We start from the raw sequence: 21,779 nt of genomic DNA, 5'->3' as shown, positions 1-21,779 counted from the left end.
CAGGAATGTCGAATTTTTTTACATTTTAATTATGGCAGTGGCGCTTTATTATTCTTTAACTGTGTTACACTCTGTCCCTTGCTAAGTAATCACACTTTGGCCGCTTGCCATTTTTATTGAGCCAAGATAGGAGAGCGAGAGAGAAGATTGGAATAGCGGGTACTTAGTAATCTCTGCATCAGTGTTTCTTAACATTTGGTGGAAAAAAAAACACGTTCGTCATCAAGGATTTTTTTTGGCAAAATGTTTAGTAACCGGCAGTGTTGAAAAAAGAAGTTGATTATTAATTCTCTTGTAGGTTAATTAAATAGAAAGGTGGCACAAGAATAATGGCAAAAAAAATTGTCCCATTGGATTTTTAGTGATAGCATATTTTTCAAAAGCCCCGCCTGTAGTTTTATTTTCAGTGTGTGTAAGGGCACCGATAATTGTGTTCTTATAATTAACTTGCATACAAATTTTAAAGCAGAACTTGGTTTTAAACGGTGTAAAATTATAAAGTAAGCGACGATGATAAAAAAAGTGTTAATTTTCCCTTGCTTCCATTTGCACCGGTGAGGTTATTGGCGATAATAGCCTCTTCCTTTTGTTTAGCTCGGCGGTCGTAGGTGTGTTAGAGTGTTACTCAATCGATGGGTGGGCGACTTCAACGGATCCTTTCGAATTGTATTCCACTCTGCTGCAAGTGCAACATTTTTACTCCCACGTGCACGCACCCACCCACGGACCCACACACACCCCCGCTTCGTTGCCTGTCGGAACTCATGAACTTACCCCGGGAGCAGTAGACTGTAAAAGGTTACTAGGACCTTGAGATCCTGGCACGTTTACTTAAGTGAAAGGGGAGCGGTTTCTCTCGTGTCTAGGGGTGCGACTGCCGGGCACTCTGGCGGGCATTGACTGCCTCCTGCAGGATTCCTTCTTGTGCACGCTTGGCCACTTCCCCATGTGTGCCTTCATAGCCGAGTTAATTAGGCGTAAAGGCTTTCGGTCTATTCTGACGGACGAACGAAAATCGGGGCAAAACCTTGGGAGTTGTGCGTGTGCGCCGCGCAAGCGCATCCGGGGCGAGCACGCGCGGACTTTGTCACTTTTTCGTTTTGTTTGCTCGGGTGTGAGGGGAACGCCTCCATGACACGTGTTCGTGTTGCCCGCTTAGATGGGCCTTTGTTCAGGTTTTATGACACAAATATACGTAGGGCTGTGCGTATGTTTTGCTTATTTAGAAGGGAGGGTAATAACGGTGTTGATAAAATTTAGCAAAACAAAATATCAGCTGCATGAGTTTTTAATCGGGCTAATATTACGATGTTACAGAGAAGGGGGTTATTGGCCCTTCTTATGCTTGCAGATCAAATTTTAAGGTCATGACTTTATGAGAAGAGCACTTCTGCGCTGTCGTAATCCAATTGCTCGCGTGCATAATACAAAATCGTTTTCATTAGTTCCTTGCTCGAGTCTGCGCACTTCTTCCACAGTGACAATTGCAAAAATGACATTTGGCTAACAGGTGCTACAGGATAGGCGGTCAATAAGTTAATTGCAACTTCAGAGAATTCTCCACAGGCCATTGTTAACGAGCTACTTTATCTTCCCCCTCCCCTATTCCCAGGAAGGCGTTCGCAGACGGCGCTGAAGCCATGAGGCAGCTTGCGCCCCGGAGGTGGTAGCGTTCCACGGAGGACATCGCCTACGAACGCCCCTCCCGCCCGTCCCGCTCCCCCCTCCCCTCTACCCCACGTCCCCCTTCACGCCCAACACCCGGACCCGATAAATAAATGTCCGTACCGGGCGGTGTGACGACGGGAGCCGCCAGCGCCGCCGCGCCGTCACCCGGGGTTGATGTCCGGCGCTTGCCGCCGACGCAGCCCAAGCCGGCACTGACGTACGCCGGTGCCCACCAACCTGTGGTGCGTAGGACGCCCCCCCCCCCCATGTACTGCCCTCTTCTCTACAGCGCCACCGTCGTTTTTCTTGTTGTCGTGGTGGTCCGACGGGAATTTAAATCGTTTATGCGTTAGCTCTGTCCGGCTGTCCATCCATAGAGGGGGGGCGGGCAATATATTTACGCGATCTAACCCAAAAAAACTTTGGCGTGGATGATATTCGTCGCAAAAGCCTACGCGTTAGGCAGGCAAGATAACTCTTGGAGAATGACCCCATATGGATGAAGCTGTAGTGTAAAGTTGTGTTGCTTTTGAAAACAGGCCAAATTGATCAAAGGGTTGCCCAAAACTTAGACAGCATAACAAAAATAAATGCCTGAAAATATGCAAGCGTAATCTGCCTTAACAGCTCACCAACTGGTAATGACATTTTTCGAGGCCAAACACGTATTGGAAAGCGTTACATAATTATCCATGCATACGTATTTTTTTTACCTGTCTGATTTGTTATTGTAAGCTGAGAAGCGGGTAAATATTTCTAAAGGTGCACATGCTTAGAATTCCATTACAAGACAGGAACACGAGAGATTCCAAACGCAGGTTAGAGATGTCGTATTGACTGTTAAGAATATTAAGTAGGCTTGGACATGACACGTCGCTCGGACGTATGATGGCCGGTGTTTGAGAGTTTACGAGCGAGTGGTGAGGAGGGAACACGCTCGAGAGGATGGCCACCGCAGATATGGCGTTGATGAAATAAGCTTGGGTGTGGATGGCTCGGAGGATAATTATAACTCCCAATTTATTACGTGCAATAAATGTGTGCAGCGCATCACGAATACAAGTCCAAGACATGGACACAAATCCGAGGATTGTTAGTTCCCAAGACTAATAGATGATGACTGGCTAATGATGATATTTCACCTCTTACTCAATTTCTAGCTTGTGTCACGAATTTTGGTGGGCATGATTCGATCTAAGAATATATTTTTTGTACTTTTGCGGTTGCATGTTTTTTTTTCTAACTCATTTGTACATTTCCTTTTGTTACCTCCCATGGCCTAATTGTAGCATCATAACATTGGCATGTAGTTTTCACCAATTGTAAATCCAGTAAAACCTATTAACTCGCGGATATTTATTTCGCGAAATTCCGTCGTACTTGAGATTTTTTTTGACATTTGCATACCAGTTTAGGTTTTTGCACCTTTTCCTCCTTCGACTATTCGTGATTTGGCAACATCGCGTGGGTGCGTGCACCTGAGCCTTGGTGTATCAGTCGTGCCGCGATCCACACGCTTGAAGCTTTTACCGTTCAAGTGCCCGTTGCCTTTTGTGCAATTTTTGCCTCATTTGGTGGTGGTGTTTTTGTTGTTTAATTTTGACCATGGGGTCAAGGCGTCGAGCGAGGTGGAGGAAGTGAGGGCAAGAGTAAGAGGCAGAAAGGAGTGATTAGTTTAGCTCAGAAAGTAGAGTTGTTTGAGGGGCTTGGAGAGACTTGTAGAGACTCGGAGAGACTTGCTCTCCAACACCACCCTCATCATTTACACCCTGATCATCATCCAAGGTAAATAAAACTTCCACATTTACAGTAATTTAATGACGTGTTTAATTTTCTTTTTCTCATGTTTCGTTGTATTATTTGTATATTTCTATTATACAATTTTTATTAAGTATATGGATGTTGTTGACGTGTACAGTACAAGATTAACGTTATGAAACATTTTCATTTTTATGTTCAGTCGGACACGATGCCATTTTTTTCCCAAAATACATACATAGTTTCTACGAATTCTACTTTTGCGCTGATCTTCAAGAACAGAAACCTCGTGGAGGCCCCTTCGTAATTGATTAGTGTATGATTGAATGCATGGGCCCAGGAATTGAATTTGATGTTTCCATCGTTACATGCCCAGCACTCGGTGTTCAGGCACGCTGCATGTGAGATGGGTCTATTGCGCATTGGCCACCAATGAGAAAAAAAAGCAACAGTGATACTGTCGGCTTGCAGGAATGCATTTCTCGCCATTATAGAAAACCATACATCTTAACCCATCAGTTTATTTTTGCTGTAAAATAGAATTGAAAATAAGAACAGCAACGAGATATTTTCCCAAGGTAACCATATGCTGAACAAAATGAACTAAACCTTAGCACAACCCACACAGCGGTGGAGGTATTTTTGTACAATTCAATATAATTTGTTGGACAACCAACTGTGGCGTCGCAGCTAATTTCTGAGGAGCGGGAAAAACACCCACAGCATTTATCACAATCTTTAAATTATTGACAACCATGACTCAATACCCTGGCAGTTATCCAATCCAGCAGTGGATTGACTTGGGGGCTATAAATTGGATGTCGAGCAGTGCTGCAATAGTTACACTATCGCAATGAACCTGGTGACCCGAGTTTAATTCCCTGGCCAGTGGTTGCGGGATCTCTGAAACGGGCCTTGGGGGCATGCCCTTTACCGGCACAGATAATCTCCACGACCCTCAAAAAGTAGGGAGGTGTCCAATTCAGCAGTGGATCGACGATTGGTTGTGAATTAAATGAAATAAAAAGAATGACTGCTGAGAATGAAGCTGTGCAGTTATAAAAAAAAGTAAGACTGAACTACGGCATCAAATAATACAATATAGCAGTAATTCTAGATTTGAAGCTTTCGTGACTGCAAGGATTCATATTCTTAGGTTTTTTAGGTAAAGTCACGTAGGTAAAAAATTACTTGATACAGCAATCGTGCTGTGACGGTTCCACCTGAAGACGGAAGCTTGTGTTGCCTCCGAAACGTCGTGATTTTTATTTTATTTTAATTTTACTTTATTTATTAATTTAAATTTTTTTACCTACGTGACTTTACCGAAAAAAACCTAAGAATATAGCAGTAATATTAACACGTATAAAAAGGTAAAAATAAAAATTGGAGCTGCTGTGCGGAAACGAGTAAGGGTCCTCGACTTACTGAGTCCAGACCTCATTCTGGGAAAACGCCGCTGTCGGCGCTTTGGCCCGTCAGGAACGGCAGGCGTTGACATGCCTTAGCTCCCAGGGACTTGGCTCAAAACTCCGCCTCGAGGCGGCGGAACAAAATAGTTTTTTTTTTCGGGAGCGCACAAGGGCAGGGAGGGGCAGCAAAGTGGTGGGGGCAGGGGGGGGGGATGCGTTGAAGTTGCTGGGGCTGTGCTGTAGGCTGCTGGTATCACGCGGCACTCCATGTGTCTTTTGTAGTTCTACAGACCGCTCGTCTCCTTCGTCTCTACGCGCTGTTATCACTACAGGCTGTTGGTTTTTGTGTGTGTATGCTACGTGCTGTTATCACTACTGGCGCTGTTATCACTACTGCCCGTAAATGCCGCCTCCGTAAGTCGACGTGCCATTATCGCGACGGACTGCAAGAATCTGGTTGCCGAGCACTGGCCCAAAACGGCATGCAGCCAGCAACAATCGATCATTTTCCTCTCTTCAATATTGGATTGAGGGAGGTTATAAGTGCGAGGGGAAAGTGACCATGGGAGGAAATTCCTCAGTGGAGTTAGTCCCGGGGAAAGAAGCAAGAGAGAGAAGTGCAGTTTTCCTGTTGAACGTAGCGTGGATGAGGCGAAACGGTCTGGTAGGTTGAATGCTCCACATGGGCTGAGGAATCGAGGAGTAAGGTTCATAGGAACAGTAACCATGGTAGCAGCGATCGTAAAACGATCATCAGACGTCTGCAAACGAGTTTTACCCACAGACTTGCATTTTTCTGTAGCATTCGTGCTGGTATCTTGAGAGAAACGTGTACATTGGAATTTATATTGACCCGTGTGTTTCCATATTATACTTGTGGGTGTCATTACAGACTGTGTAAAGTTCACACACTGGTATCACGATAGACCATATTCTACGCAACATTTTTAGCTGCAGAGCATGTTTCACGCACTTAAAAGTAATATGGCTGTGCAGTACCGGCTTGTGATCCACAGTTCTCTGCACAGCCGTTTTCCGTTCATTATTTACTTTTGATTTGATGGAGTCTTTTGACCAAGCTTAGACATTTGACCATACTTTCACCAGGCTGATCGGAGCAGGCTGGCGAAGGCGTGCGTGCCACGGGATCGGCTCATTATCATCACTTGTTGGGGATTTCAGCTCGGGTCGCCGATTTTATCGATGCAGTTCCTGAACCACTTTGCCACAGTTCTGCCTTGGGTGTAATAAAACAGGAGCAATTATATGCAATCCTTTGTTGGGCCTTAACGGAGTGAGGGCAAGATCAACAAAAACACACAGTCACAAGTGGACACGAAAATCAATTGAATCTGCTCATTTTTTTTACCGCAGCTCACTGGCATTTGCAAATCAATAGCTGCTGTTATTTCTGTCATGAATTGATTTTGATATGAGGCGTTCTTGGAAGCAACTGGTGCTTGAAATATAATAAAAACAATTATTTATTTAGGAAACACCGAAGCTGAACACTTATGCAGCTGGGTCCTGCATTGGGACATTTGATAATTTCTTTATAATAATAAATGCGTTGTGGTGGGGGCAGGGGCGGGCGATGGGGAGGCCTACACTCAGCAGTTGCGTGACAAAGAGCTGAACATTTTTATTATTTTCAAGTGTCAGTGTTTATACGTTGCACTTGAAATAGTGGAATGTGCATTTGTAATTTCATAATACTTGCTTAAATCAAGGCAAGAACTCGCCACGTCTCTGGACCTTTTTCGGAGGTTCCTACAATATTGGGCTGTTTGACTAGTTCCTTTGTAACATTATTTTGCATGACAGAGGAAACTTGAGTACCTGGACAACAAAAAAAACTCGGTGCATACCAGAGCCTAAGATGTTTAAATGGTATAATTCGTCAGTTTTTTTCAGTAGTTTTCGTGCAACAGTGCAGTGGTTTAATTGCCAGCCTCGCCTGTGGCTTCTTTTTGAAATCTTTAACCAACAATTAGGCACTAATTTACAAATTGGCGCTCTGTATGGAAACCCTATTTGTGGTTTCATGGGGTATATATATTTTTGGTGCGTTTTTTTACATTATAGTTGAGTTTATGGTTGGCACTATATAACACAGTCCTTAACTCACTGCCGCTATGGTTTAAATTGCTGGCGAATTCTATCTTTAACTGCTGCTGGGCTGCCCCTTTAACAATCCTCGTTGACCGGATTGATAAAGTATGATAAAAAACAACCCCCATATGGCTGATAGGGTGTGGGGGGGGGCCTTTGTTCAGTGCTGGAAGGGACCAAGGGCCATTAAGTATTCTTTTCGATAATTGATTAAGCTTGGCCTGAGAATAAATGTGCGTCGGCGTTATGTTTTTTATATATAAAAAAGCAGTTTAGATGGCTTAAGTAGCATTTTTTGCTGAAGTGTTCTCCAAATCTCACCCATTGTGCAGCGCGCGTATTTAGATATACCTGTAGGCATAATCAAACACTAAACACACAATTTATGTAAAGGAACGTTTCTCATTACTTACAGGCGCATGCTTTACTCTGGGGGGCGGGGGTTCCAATTAGCCTGAATAACCACGGCACTGTGTGCACGCGGCAACATTCAGCATCTGTAACATTACGCAGCGTGACGTGATTACAGTACACAAGTCCCCTCATTGTTTTTCGTAGGTGGTAAAACAGGTTGACTTGCACAGGTGAGACGCTGACACACAGCGCGCACAATTTCCTGAGCCGTTTTAGAAGAGCCGTGTAAAGGGCCTGGGGGGGGGGCTTTGTGAGGACAAAGTGTCATTTCTATATTTAGTTCCTTGCTTCGGTGACTTGACAGTAACCTTATCCACTGTGGAGCGCTCGTGTTGAGATTAAACGCTTCTCTCAGAGAGCTCCATGAGTTACTATGACCAGTGGCGCTGCCTGAAATAGCAAATCTGTGTCCGTTTTCGATTTTTTTTTATACAGTTTGTGAATTTCCCAGAGTGATTTGTTTTCGTGGCCTGATTCGGCAGAGAGGTTCTCTGTTGGTCATTGGTAAAAGTCGACTCCCAAGAATTCCGTCGGGCGTGATGTCATCTTTGGGTTTGGCACAGCAGATACACCTGCCTTGTCTGTATTAGGGGAATGATCGAACCATAAACTATTATTATACTTACGACGTGTACAATAAATTGTATTATTTTCGAGTTATTCATCTTCTTTGAAAATCGATTAAGTAGCAATCGAAATGGGTGAGATGAAATGAGAGACAATGCAAACGGCACAAATGAGACAGGACGTAGAGACAGTGCAAACGAGACAGAAATTAACAGCGATTCTTGAATCAAATCACGATCTCGGATTGTGACGGTGCATCACACATCTCTGGTTGGAATGTGAGGGAAACTATAAATCATTACTGGTTTGAATACACGCTTTCACACGTGGGTTCTTTTGACGTCTTTGCCGAGCATTTCTGCAATTCTTTAGCTTTGAGTCGAAGGATATTATTGCGTTGAGGTCTTTGACCTGGGAGGTATTTGCCCACCACCGCTCTGGCTATAAAAGCACTGCTGCGAGCGCCATGCCGTCATCTTAATCTTGCGGAGCTGCGCACATCTGGCCTTGCGGTAACGCGGCACAGAGGCATGTGCGCGAGCGGTAAAAGTGAGGCGAAAGGTCATTGCCCCCTGTCTCCCGCAACCACTTGCACCCCCCCCCTTGCCTCGGATCTCCACCCCACCCCGTCAGTGGCTGCCAAAACTCTGGTTTCCTGTTTGCTGGCAAGGGCGTCTAGCTGTGTGGCCCTCTCTCTCTCTGCTCGGCTTGCAGGGCCAACTGCCAAGCCTCGGCTGTGTCAGATTTCACAGCCAACTCCGGCGCTCACGAAAAGAACCCCTAAAATTACAGGCACCCGTATAATGTACGTCTGTGACCAAAAGCAGCACTCTATCTCATCAGACTTGCGGAGGCTAATCAGGGATGGGACTGGAGAGTGCTCAGATTGCCGATCGCCGTGCATTTTTATGTGTCTATGTATGTTGAACTTCTTTCGCACTGTATGTAGCTAACCGTGCTAATCGGAGGTGTGGGGGAAGGACAACAAACTAAAAACAAGCAGTTCTAAACAAATGAGTTTTCAATCTAGATTTAAAAGTGCATAGTTTCAGGGGCTTCCTTATATCGGAAGGAAGAGCCTTTCCAGACGGGTAGCCAAAAGCCGCTGCGAGGATGACCGGTGTTCGGTTTTTGTCGTCTGCGCTGCAGGGATTCATTGTGGGCTGCAGAGGGCAGCGCAGAAAATTCCATTGTTGTGCTGTACTTCTATGCTCCCATGCCCGACACTTCTCGCCTTCGAAATCCTGCACTGGGTGGGGAGGGGCTGGGTGGGGAGGGGCTGGGTAGGGAGGGTGGGGCTGGGTGGGGGGTGGGGCTGGGTGGGGGGGAGGGGCTGGTCACCCCGTGGTGCCCTTATAAAACTCAATGTTTAACTTACTCACGCCGGCTTGTGCCCGCCCTCAGTCGGGCATATTTGCGGAATACACCACGCCGCCGTTGACCCTGGCCATTGACCGAGCAACCCAACGTTCCTACCAGCTCCCTCTGCAGGAATGTGTTTTCAAAACCATGAGAGATATCCGATGCCTTGGGGAGTGGGGGGTGCCTTCATCCAACAGTGGAATGATCATGGCTGATGATCTTAATTGTAAATGATAAAACAAATCTTTATGTGGAATTAAGAGATTAACATTTTAATCACGTGCATTTGTCTTAATGTGCACAGTAAACATTAAAAGCCATTCGTTCTTGCTAATTGGTTTCAGAACTTGTTACAGCAGGGTAATTGAAAGTTATTATACATGGTAGCTTTAATTAGGTGATTTTAGCGCTTCATATAGATAGATGTATCGCTCCGTTCATTATATAGCACCGAGCCATCAATCCAGGAAGCAGAGTTTGATTCCTGGCCACAGCTAACATCAGTGCTGTGTTGATATCTGATATTGTCCAGTTCCCACTTTAACCATCCTGCATTGACTAGCCAGCGTGGTGAAATAGGGGCAAACAAAAGGCCCATGATCAAAATAGCAAGGGGGGAGGCCTTCATCCAGCAGTGGATTGGCAAAGGCCTGTAAGAAATGTTATTGAGGGATGAACAGCGGCGTTTGCAGAAACTGGCTGTTATTTTTAGGGGACACTCGCGTGTGTGAGTGCCTTGTCTCTAAATATACCCACATCAATCAAGTGCTTAGCTTGGGCTGGAATACCGTGCTTGGCCGGTGGTGGACCTTCAAAATGCTCTACATATCTCAAATGACGGAAGCGTAGAGAGTGAAAACTTTAATGGGGGGGATTTTTTTCGTCCGTGCAGAGAATAGAAATGTCAACACATTTGCGTTATAGTTGTAACTATAATAATTGGGTACATTTGGTTTTCATGTCGGTCTTTTTGGGCAGGGTTATCGGGCAGGTGCTGGGGGTAAGGTCTACCTGTGGGGGAGTGATGTGGCTTATGGAATTGAGTAATTTGTGGGTAATTTTTCTAATTCTTGCAAATTTAGACCATTTTTTTTGTTGCAAATTGGGTACATTTTGACCTCCACGCGGCACACGGTGGCCTCGTTTTGAGTTACGTTAATAACAATTAATCAATTGATTGTTAAAACTATTCATTGTTGTTCATTGATACCTCGAAAGATATTTTTCAGTAAGACAAAATCCTGATACACGGCAGGGTTTTTGAGAGTGGGCGGTGAGAGGATTGACGGCAGGAATCCAGCTCAACGCTGTCGGATTCAGGTGACGTCATCACGCAGGTGTGCGTGGTGACATCACCTGTGCGCTAACCAGCCAGGAAGCCAGCCAGTAAGCCAGCCAGTAAGACTTCTAAAATTATAATCGCGTGAAAACAACATTTTAGGCTCTTGATCTTTGTTACCAACATTAATAATGATAACGACGTCCTTCATTTGCTCAGGGAAGCCTCGCTAATTTTGAACACTTACAGGATGGTTCTTCATTGGAAATGTTTGTCCAGGTCCATAATGAATGCTTTGTATGTGTGAGGAATCTATAATACCCAGAGAAATCACATACCCATAGAGGAATAACATTCAAATAAACTTACATAAGCCTTTAACCCAAATAACGTGAAAGCCCCCGATTGCGCCAGAGCTCAGGCTCGTGCTTAGATGGGCAGCCACCTTGGAATAACAGGTATTATTATAGGGTAACTGGGTTATGTTGTGGGCGGTAGAGCGCAGTGCAGCAACATCTATTGCATCACTGTACTTCAATGTTTCTCACCATAAATTTTTTTTATGCCCTAGTGGTGAATATAGAAATGTCTCATGGCTGCGTGAATCTGCACGGTGTTGAATAACCACTCGACCAATCTCGTGCAACATAAGCGACTCTTGTGTGCAACAAATTGTTGAAAGTATCACCGACGTGAAGTCTCAGTTTTAATCGATGAATCAATGAATCGTTAACAATCGCGACGATCGCAGTTGCGCAACGCCAGTCTAGGAATACACAAACTTGAGTGAGGTGACGGCTGCTTGTTCGAGCGGTTGCGATTAACCGGTGCGGTTTCTGTGGCGTGTGTGTGTGTGGCGGTGTCGTCACAGAAGGTTGAAGTGGCCGACTACCGCGTACCGCAGCACCAGGACTTTGGCGCTTTCCACGCCGGGATGGCGCGCCCCCAACCCGGGCGCCGGAGACCGTCCCTGCTACCAGAGTTCCACCTCAACCTCGACTGGTATTAGCCATGTCTCCCTCTCTTCATTGCGCTCACGAGCAACGCAAAACATCGGCTGTCTTGTGTCCCTCTCTTCTTCACTGTGGGCGTTGACGTGGTACAGCCGTTGCACGTCAGCTGCTTGTTGCAGAGGTTCGTGGTTTGAATCCAGTGGCCACCCTAATTAATGCGGTGGGTATAATAACTGTAATAATACACACCTTATGCTTGACTGGAGGTTAAAGGGATCCCCTGAGGTCATTCGAAAGAGGTGGCCATTGTGTGTTTGCTTCTGGATCCAAATTTGTCAAATTAGAAAATTAAGAAGTTTCAGGTTTATTTTGTTTAGGCTGCCGATAACTCAGAGACCGGGGTAGACTCTTCTGCAGGGATAATTTTCGATATTTGGAAAATTTGCCTCTGCGAGGCGCTGCGATATTGGCGGAATTTTACCAGCGCTGTGGTGACGTCATAAAAGAAACGAAGTTGCTGCTTCTGTGTTGGAGCTATTCATGTGTCTCTTACCCATTACCCTCCCCCCAACCTGCCTGGCCATCCCCACAGATGCTATTCTTTATACCTAATTGAAATGAGAGTGTAGAACTACAATGTTGGCTATTTCACTTATTTCAGTGTGTCCCTGTGTGTGTTTTCTAATGTAATGTTTTGACAAATTGCATTGCAACAGAACACTCAATCGGATTTCTTTTGAAGTCTAATATTACATTCCCTCTTAACGTGTGAATCTTTTACGAACCTAGCATTGTTGACATTTAAAGGACTACGCCATTGGTCGCTAAAAACCTAACATTTGAAAAGCTTTCATGCAGGTTAATTATCAACATTTTCAGGTTTTATTCCATTTTCTTTGTTTTCCACATTCCGAGAATTACACTGAGAGACAGACCAACGCTTGGATATGACAACAAACGCGAGTTAGCGACGTCTTGTTGATTGCCCATGAAAGTGAGTGGCATTGGGCAGGAGACATTGACAGAAGGGATGAATGGTGAGTCATGGTGAACAACTGAGTGGCAGCCAAAGGAGGAGAACACCTTGCCTGAGAGGAGATGACCACCAGGCAGATGGAGCAATGAGATGAGCGAATGTGCTGGATTGCTGTATCTTGAGAACGCGAGAGACGGTGACAACCAGCCATGGATAGAACATGTCCGATGATGGACCTCCGTTCTTGTGCACAGGTCGCCGGATCAAAGGGGCCGGTTCGAAGAGCCGCCCTATTTTTCTCCGGTGGAGGGAGACCTCGGAGTGAAGCGGCCACGCATAGACATGGGGCTGGAGGCTTGTTACCCCTGCCCTGAGCCTTTCCACGGCCGCTCGGAGCATCCCGCGCGCCAGGTGGAGGTGAAAGAGGTACGATCGACACAGTTCGAGGCACGATTTCTCCCTTCCACTAACCCCATCACACCCCGTCCCCCAGCGATTCGAGAACTTGCCAAGGTTCAGGATTATAAATCAATAAGTGATTCTTTTTAGCACCAACGTGAGTGCAGTGATATTGTAGGAGTGCTATGGTGGGGCTCACCACGTTAAAGGCACTCCCATGTTTTTCTCGTACAGCTCACGATCATCAAGGGTAATGATGGGGGGGGGTTAGGGGTGGGAAGATTGATTGTCCAAGGAGTGGGCAGGATTGGTTGGCCAAGATGAAACGTACATGTCCTAGGCGATAAAAACATGTAGTGTTTACCTATGTAGAATGAGGGTGAAGATAAAGAATCTGCCATCTGGTTTATTGCGTCTTAAAGCAATCCGTCTACCTGACAACATTTGCAGTCACCTGAGTTCCTGAGCCACTGGCCCCCTATGGGTGGGGAGCAGCTAATAATAGAACCAGTGTATTATTGTGAGCACAATTCCACAAATCGGCTTTATTGTAACTCTTCATTCTTGATTTAAGCTACAAATGTATGTAGGCCAACCTGGGACACACAGCCTTGGTATTTATCTACAAGATAAGAGCTGTTTTATCTTGGTACCAAAAACAAATCGGTCTATTGGTAGTGCATTAGTGCGAAATTGCTGCTGTTGATATTTTAAAACAACTGATTTACCTCCGAAACCTGGTCCGATTGCCCCCAAGGTCCAGGCTTAACCAGGCTTCTAATTTTCCCAGTGCATGCTAAGCCCCTCTTTTTCTTTGTCCTAATGCTGCCCAGCCCACGGTCCAACGGCACGAAAAACGTTGACAGCGACGCGCTTGCTTGCCTGACCTAGCGGCCGTCACTCGGTACGCGCGCTGCCGCTTTAGACATCCGATCAAATGATCAGCCCCGTCTGACAAAACGAGCACTCCAACGGCACCGATTCCCACCCACGGGCCAGATGAGCTGATGTGGTCTACGCGACTGAATCACCACCCACACAGTGCATGGTGGAAGGCGGCCGTGTCAACTCTTCGGGGCTGACCCCCCTATGGGGTGGACCAAATGTCATTCGGAAGGGATTTCCGGGATGGTAGATCTGTGATATCCATTTCCGTGGGCGCATGCTCTTTTAACACGAAGAGGGGGGTGCACGGCTCTGTGAGAGATCCGAATTGATCCTCTTGTTTCATGACGGGATGCCGATAACACAATCGGAGCAAAATTGGCAAATAGATAATTATATATTTGTATATAAATAACACAGGACCAGTGGTTGGCAGTATGGACGAGATAAACAAGGTTACAAATAGTGGGTGACACTTTTTTTTCTAAAACATAAATACATTTATCTTTTGTAATTTTTGGCAACCATCTTGGTAATTATTTCCAAAATAAGATCCCTGGTGTTTTGGGTTGCACTTTCTGTTTTTGTTGCAACTGGCTTGGTTAGAGGCTGTCGTCTTCATTAATGAGGTGAAAGTTGTCTTGTCACGGAAAATTCCGAGATCTTTGGAGTAATACAAAATATGGAGCTGCTATATGTGCAAAGATGTATCCTTTCACGTCACGGTTAGATGTATTGTAAGGATTCAAGGCCCTGATTTGACAAGATAATTGATCCTTTTTTGTCACATGGTTAATGTGGAATCTATAGTGGCTGCAGGGTTCGTGAACAAACTACAAACAATGGAAAACAATCCGTTCCTATACAGACGATTAGATGCACGTGTAACAATCGATTTTAATAGCAGAATCGATGCATACGCGCGTAAAGAATAATTAGTAAACATTACAATTACGCAATATTTATCAATGCAGCCATGTTTATAACAAATATTTTTCCTGTCGCTGTCCGCCAAGTTATCTCTGGCCGAGCAGGGTCGTTGCCGTCGTAGCTCCCGTTTGTTTCGGCGAGCTGATAATTTGATCGGATGTCTGAAGTGGCAACGTGTGTAACCGGGCGCTAGGGCAAGCGAGGGCGTCACGTTAATCGTGTCCGACGTGGCTTGGCCCGTCTCTCCGCCCTCGATTGTCCGCGGGGGGGGCCTTTCATGGGTCAAGAGGGGTCACGGCCGGGTCTGTATCTCTAAACCGCTTCCCGTTTCCGCCGCACGACACACACGTGTTGCAACAAACGGAATGCTGAGAAGTGTTGGCGCTTGTTCGGATTTATTTGAAGGTGGGACTGGCAGGGGAGATAAAGCGTTGTGGCTTTTTGATGTTTTGTAATTGCCGATGCCCTTTCATGTGGTCGCTTTCAGTTATTTCTGAAAAACAGACGGGATAATTGCATATAGGCTAATCCTTCGCATTGCAGATATACTGCAGCCTAATTAGGCTACTGGCTGATGCCAGTGAATGAAGATTTGACAGGGTGTTTCATAACTAACCTTCAAATGTTCGTTTAATAATTTTTATTTACTCTCCCTTAGCAAAGGAGGAGTTTTATTTAAAAAAAAATTTACGTTTGCAAAATAAATTACATAAATGCCTTGGCGGTCTCGATGCAATTAAGTAGGGGATAAAAAAAAATCAACAATTGCAGAGCAAAATTGGTACGTGTTTAAAATAATTCTCTCTGTGGTACAATAGAGCTCAAAGATTAACAGCAGCCCTCTTGGGAGTTACTTTCCACGTGAACTGGTATGTCAGCAATTGCAACATCATGGCCCCTGCAGATCCGAACAGCATTGCCACATTTCAACGATGATGCATGTTTTTTTTTTCAACATGAAAGAATTGGAAAAGAGAAACTGTGTGTGGTGTCATAGTTAACTTTGTGTTTTTAACCCTTTCCTGACCCACTGTCCTTCCTGATTGTCTCGTGGCTTGGCACTCTCTGGCCATGGGGGAGGGGGATAGGGAAGAAAAGGTTCAGAACGCATTGCCCTGACCCCTGTCTCTCCAATAAGGGCATCTTGTTCACGCACAGGAGGAAAGAGATCGCCCCAGAACTCAAGATGTTATTGCTGTTTCCTCTATTCTTTTTTGTCATGGATGAAGTCCTTTTGAATTTTAGGGATGTGGCGTTGAACTGTCACAGTTATTAGTCACGATTAATGATATATAGATATAAATACTTTTTATTGAAAGGCATGCGAAAATACGTGGTGGTGCAGATAAATCTATAACAGTTTAAGTTTTAAATCTTGACTTAAAGCTTTCGTGACTGCAGGAATACATATTCTATGGGTATTTCGGTAAAGCCACGTAGATATAAAAATAATAAAAATATCACGACGTTTCGATCGCAACACAAGCAATTGCTTGTGTTTCAGTTTGCTATAAAAAAAATCGGATTTTGGCTCTTGGGATGTTTTTAGGGAAATGTAGGATTTTTTCTATTTTCTGATTATAAAAAAATGATTGCAATAAAAAAAATGTAGTTGATTATACTTTAGATTATAATCTGTATGAATCAGGATAATTTTTTATAAAAAAATTTGAAAATATTCTAAATCACTCTGACATAATTGTCAATCCATCCTCATGGGAATTATTAGACCATAATTTCACCACACTTACTCATTGTGAATATTTGAAGGGGTGACCCAGGAAGACTTTAGATATCACTCCTTGCTGATGTAAACCGTGGTCCAGAATTTAACTCGTGTTCGCCAGGTTCATTGTACAATGCGGTTCCGCGAACCCCTGTTTATTTATTTTATTTATGTGTCTGCGTTACACATGAGCAAATGTAGAGGGTTATTCTCATCCACAACTCTGTTGTAATGGACGCCTGTGTAATACAGTAAGCATTGTACGCTATGCGCAGCATTGTCCAAAAAATGAAATCGTAAGCTCTTTTTGCTATTTGATAGCCAGTGCGCGGTGCATTTGGGTTCCCAGGATTACAAACCACGAATGCGATATGTTTTCGGGCTTGTTAATGTCAAGTCACATTGATAACAGCTCTTTGTGGGGTGTGGCGTTGATGGACTTTGTGATATTTATTTAAAGACTTGAACACTAAATATTTGCATGGTGGAGCACCGCGTGTATTGTCCCTCGTTACTTTTTACACGTATTTAAAAAAAAAACCCCGGTATTTAAGAAAAGCAAATTTTGTGGTGGCAGCTGTTGTATGTCGGCAGGTAGAGGTAATGCTAATGTCATCTAATGTGCTCAAGTACACGGATTAACAAAAAATGGGATTCTCGGAATTGGCGTGACTGCAGCCAGCGAGTAGAATTTAGTCACCTCAAAAAATGTTCCCCGTCTGATTTATTTTTAAAGGGTTTTGAGTTAATGGACCTTTTGTGTGTCTCACCCCTGTGAGCCTTGCCACGGAGGGTAATATTTTTAGAGACCTACATTTAAAAATGCATTATATTTAAGTGATCGCTGCGGTCATTATTTTGTTATTTGTGCAAGGGCCCCTCCTTTTGAGAAATCCCTGTTATGAAATGGCACGGTTTGTGCTCATTGTTGAATAATTATTATTGTGCTCCTGGGGTATGAAGCAAAAAAAAACCTGTGGTGTTAAGTGGCTTTGACATTGAACGTAGCTGATTAAACTGTGTAATAAAATATTGAGCAGTGTTATGCCAGTTCTACTGCTAACCTGATTTATTTTCACAGATGAATTTTAGCAAAGCATAGAAACGTGAATCAGACAGTGTTGTTTTAAAAGTGTTTATTTTTTGCATTAATTTCCATGCACAAATTCAACACGTACCGTTTTAATTCAATCTCTTTGTTTTTTGGTGTGTACATATGGCTGAACTCCCCTTGCGTTTGCTTTGCAGGGCAATGCCCCTCAGGTGTTTTCCCCAGGAATACGTTAAGCCACGACTGCTAGAAGTATAATTTGTAAAAAATATGCATCGTTTGTAATTTGATTTTTTTTGGAGGTTAAACCATTAAATGATTTGGCCAAATTTTGTGTCGTTGAAGACCCCTCTACCACCTGACACAGGCAAACAGGTTCAATTATCACTGTCAACAAGCGTTTTAACACGCCGATTATTACTATTTCAGCTCACCGCTAAGGTAAAAGAACAATTCTCACAACCAAATTCAGCAATTGTGCACGTGATAATTACATTTATTCGTCTGTGTTGGGTGATATAGGTTGTCTTAATTACACAAATTTGGCCAGATTGTTTCGTGGCCTAACACAAAAAATTATTGTGGATCATGACGTCGACTGCAAAAACCTGCACGTTGAAGAAAACTCGGCTAAAATAACGCAGACATTTTCTTACTAATTTGGGTGAACCTATGTTTCGATAGCATATAAATGTGTCATATAAACAAACCATGCCAATTAATTACTAGTTTACACCGGTGTGTTGGAGAGTAAACCCACAACATTTACAATTCGAATTTGCATGTTTTATTTACATGACAAACCTTACTAATTGGCTGTGTCGGGTGGTGGCTGGTTCGCCAACACATTTATATTTGCGCGATCTAACCCAAAAAACCTCTATGGTGAAGTATGACCAGCTGACCCCCATGGCCTGCATGGTTATGGGGGAGGCCCTCATCCAACAATGAACTTACAAAGAGCTGTAGATGCACATAATGCGTTTTGATTACCAATGTGCTTATTTGATTATTACCCCAACAAAGAATTCTGGAGGGTATTTTTAAGAGGGTGGTTTCCCCAGACAAAGAGTTTGCCGGAAGTCAAACAAAATATTCACTACGTGTTTGAGGTGCACTTAATGTACGCAATATGGAAGTGAGGTTAAAGGAAGATGCAACTCATAGAGCAAACAGGCTCTTCTGTTGTAGATACGTACATAAGCCATGTCCCAGGTGGCCTGACACGAGTTTGAGGTTTCATCAGTGAGATAAAACGAGACTTTTAACATCAGTCAGTTACTCCGTTGTAGCATATTTACTGCATTGACGTATGAAACATTATTTGAGTGACTCTCCGATGTGTTTTTGGGTTGTATCTGCGCATACGGTCCCAACACACTCGCACAGCACAGCCGAGAATACTGAGCCAATAGTTTTCGATTAACAAGCTTCAGGTTAAGGTTGAGTCCCTGCAATTGCTTGTGCACGCACCTGCTGTAGGATGAGCGTCCTATAGAGAGCCCTGCGAGAAGGTATTTTGACCTACCGTTCCACGCTGGCCGGACGACTCGGAAGAGGTGGAGGGTACCTATATTTTACCCCACCACACGCGACTTGCCGATCGTCCTGTGGTACAACCATTGCTACTGCTTAAGTGGACAGAGCATGGCAGATTTAAGAAACTTGTCCATTCTGGAATCGAGCCGGTGACCTCTGGATTTGAAGTCCGGTGTGCTAGCCATTTACGACATCCCACCTTTGTGACAACATGAGGTCAGGAGGAGAGTTCGACTTGTTGAGGGGAGAGTCAGGTCAAGGTCAATAGATCCAGAGGTCAACCAGAGTGCCGTAAAAACACACTTGGGTTGGCTGGGGGGGGGTGGAGCTAAATTGTGGATTATTAATTGGCGCTGCGCTGTAAACTCCGACCTGTCCTGATGGCCTGCGCGCTGTGTTTTTTTGCTGGCCGCTCATGCCTGCGCAGAACGTAGCGGCGCTCAGCCTGAAAGTGGAGCCGGTGTCTCCGGCGGAGGAGCCTCCGGACGACACGGACGCTCCGCCCAGCCGCCTGACCAAGGAGGACCTGCTGCACAACATGGAGCGCGTGGATCGCGAGATCAGCAAGGTGGAGCAGCAGATCGCCAAGCTCCGCCAGAAGCAGGTGCGGGAGAGCACAGCTGAGCTTCGCTCAAGCGCGCACGGCCAGGTTCAGTTCGAGTGAGGCCCAGGGCTGTTGTAGATTTTGGAGAGGGCCCCCCCCCCCCCTCTTTGAATATATACATGCAATTGTTTCTGGCATATATAGACTGAGTGGCATATAAATTGGACGCTAAGCTCGATTGTAATTTTGGTATCCACGTGCCAGGTTTCAGGCCTTATACCGGCTTGTAAAAAGTTAATGCTTTCGTCAAACGACGCGCTGCCTTGACGAATACGCTCAGATGATTGTTTCCTGTGTTTGTGCTTGCACCCCAACTTTTTGTGTTAAAATACGGTGATCACGGTGAGCACGCCTTGAGAAGCTGCTTCAGTGAACACTTAACGAGCAAAGCGCTTACTCTCGCGTGTCGCTCCGGGCCAGATTAGGTTGGTATGCGAAGTTGTTATAGTTTATCCGGGCGGGCCCTCTTCTTGGTGTGTGAATATATATGTGTATATGTGTACATTCACACATGGGGGAGCGGTAGTGTAGTGGCTAGCGTGCTAAAAACCTGGCGACCTGAGTTCAATTCCCGCTCATGGCCAACACCAGTGACGATTAACTGAACTGGTCCTGGGCCTCCCCTAGGTCGACTCGGCCTCAACTGAGTACCTGGTGCTGGGTAAACATTGCCATGAGGGAGACAAATGTGGTCGGGCGTAGTCCTGGCCACCCACCCCCCTCGTGTGCCGTTGCGGCCTTCATCGGTGCTCGCACTTGCCCCAACAGTCTGTTAAGGCTATACGGGGGATCTTTGTCTTTGTGAATATATATGAAATTCTTTCCCATTACTGTTCAATGCCACCCATGCACGGTGCCAAACACCCCATTGTTACCTACGCGTGAGCTATTTCAGTTCCGTTTCTTTTCATGCGACATACAAATTGTAAATTCCACATTCCTATGGCAGGGGTGAGTCTCTCCATAAAACAACCATTGTTGACTTCCCCACAAGGTTGAAGTTTTTTTTATCCACCCTAGAAGGATGATGGGCGACGTCAACCCCAAACCATGATTTGAATTTATAATCTTCCAATCACAAGCCGCTCGCTCTACTGCTAAGCCACTGGACCAGTTCAAATTACCTATAGGATTTATTTAAAGTGCTATATAGTATTGCGTTTCGATAATGACGTAGTTTATATCAAAATATGAGACCCGCTAAGCCACCTGCATTAATACGGCCATTCGCGCAGTAAGCGGTGTGGTGCAGTGAGACGTCTTAGCCAGTTAACGTTTTATCGTCAGCATCATGATTTTCGTTTATTATTGGTGACTTTGCATGACCGTGACAAGTCGCACTGTTGAGGGCTGCCCCTTAGGGCAGTTGCTAGAAGTTGGAATAAACAGGTTGATTTAACTCTGATGGTGGTTTGCGGTCGCAGTGGTTGAGTGATTTGGAATGTGTGATGGTAACCATGTAAGGGAGTGCGCTAAGCGCGTGGCTCACTACGCGTCAATTAAAATTGATTTTTACACTCGCAACAAGTGCATGGAATTGCACGTGTGAAAATGTATTACTTACGATCATCTCTGCAAATTACGTGCTAATGATTCGCCGATGTTACAGTTAGTTTCCAGTTTATTTTGTTGAGAACCAGGTGAGAACTGAAAGACTACAGGATTATAGTGTCATTTGTGAGAGCGACACGGGTCACTAAAATTAAAAGAATAATTCACGTAAAAATTTAGTTCACCAATGAAGCAATTAGAAATCGGTGCACAAACACAATGTTGCATGGTGTTTGTGGCTAATATTTAGGCCAATAGTGCAAATACATATTTACAAATGAGACAAACTAAATTGAAATACAAATGAGAAGGTATTAAATGAGAAGACAAAATATTTACTTATGATTGTGACGATAAATATTATCCCTGCGAGGGGATGGCAGTGAATCACTAAATTCCAACTACTCTATAGGCCCATTTCAGGTTAAGTGAGTTTGTTTGTATGACTACATCTGAAGCAGTGTAATTATGTTATAAATTGGATATATTGCATGTATATATAAAAAAAATACTTTTGATGCCAGGCAAGTCACGATGTATGAATTCAATTGATGTGGAGATGAAAATTGATTTTTTTTGTTGCACAAAAACGA

At 44.5% G+C, this 21,779-nt stretch overlaps 1 pseudogene across 1 annotated transcript in view; it reads left to right on the top strand.

The window, feature by feature from the left end:
* Positions 1 to 21,779, top strand: part of LOC144719391 (nuclear receptor corepressor 1-like) — a 120,428-nt pseudogene that overhangs the window by 4,661 nt on the left and 93,988 nt on the right. Inside the window, exons 2-5 of the transcript XR_013585591.1 lie at positions 1,613 to 1,910; positions 11,444 to 11,574; positions 12,756 to 12,927; positions 19,459 to 19,635. The product of XR_013585591.1 is annotated as a nuclear receptor corepressor 1-like (transcript). The remainder of the gene's footprint in view (positions 1 to 1,612; positions 1,911 to 11,443; positions 11,575 to 12,755; positions 12,928 to 19,458; positions 19,636 to 21,779) is intronic.

Source organism: Lampetra planeri, chromosome 6 (genome assembly GCF_965212315.1).
Source record: "Lampetra planeri chromosome 6, kcLamPlan1.2.h2, whole genome shotgun sequence".
NCBI classification, from domain to species: Eukaryota; Metazoa; Chordata; class Hyperoartia; order Petromyzontiformes; family Petromyzontidae; genus Lampetra; species Lampetra planeri.
Note: the sequence above shows the minus strand (reverse complement) of the source record. Positions and strands in the feature narration are given on the sequence as shown.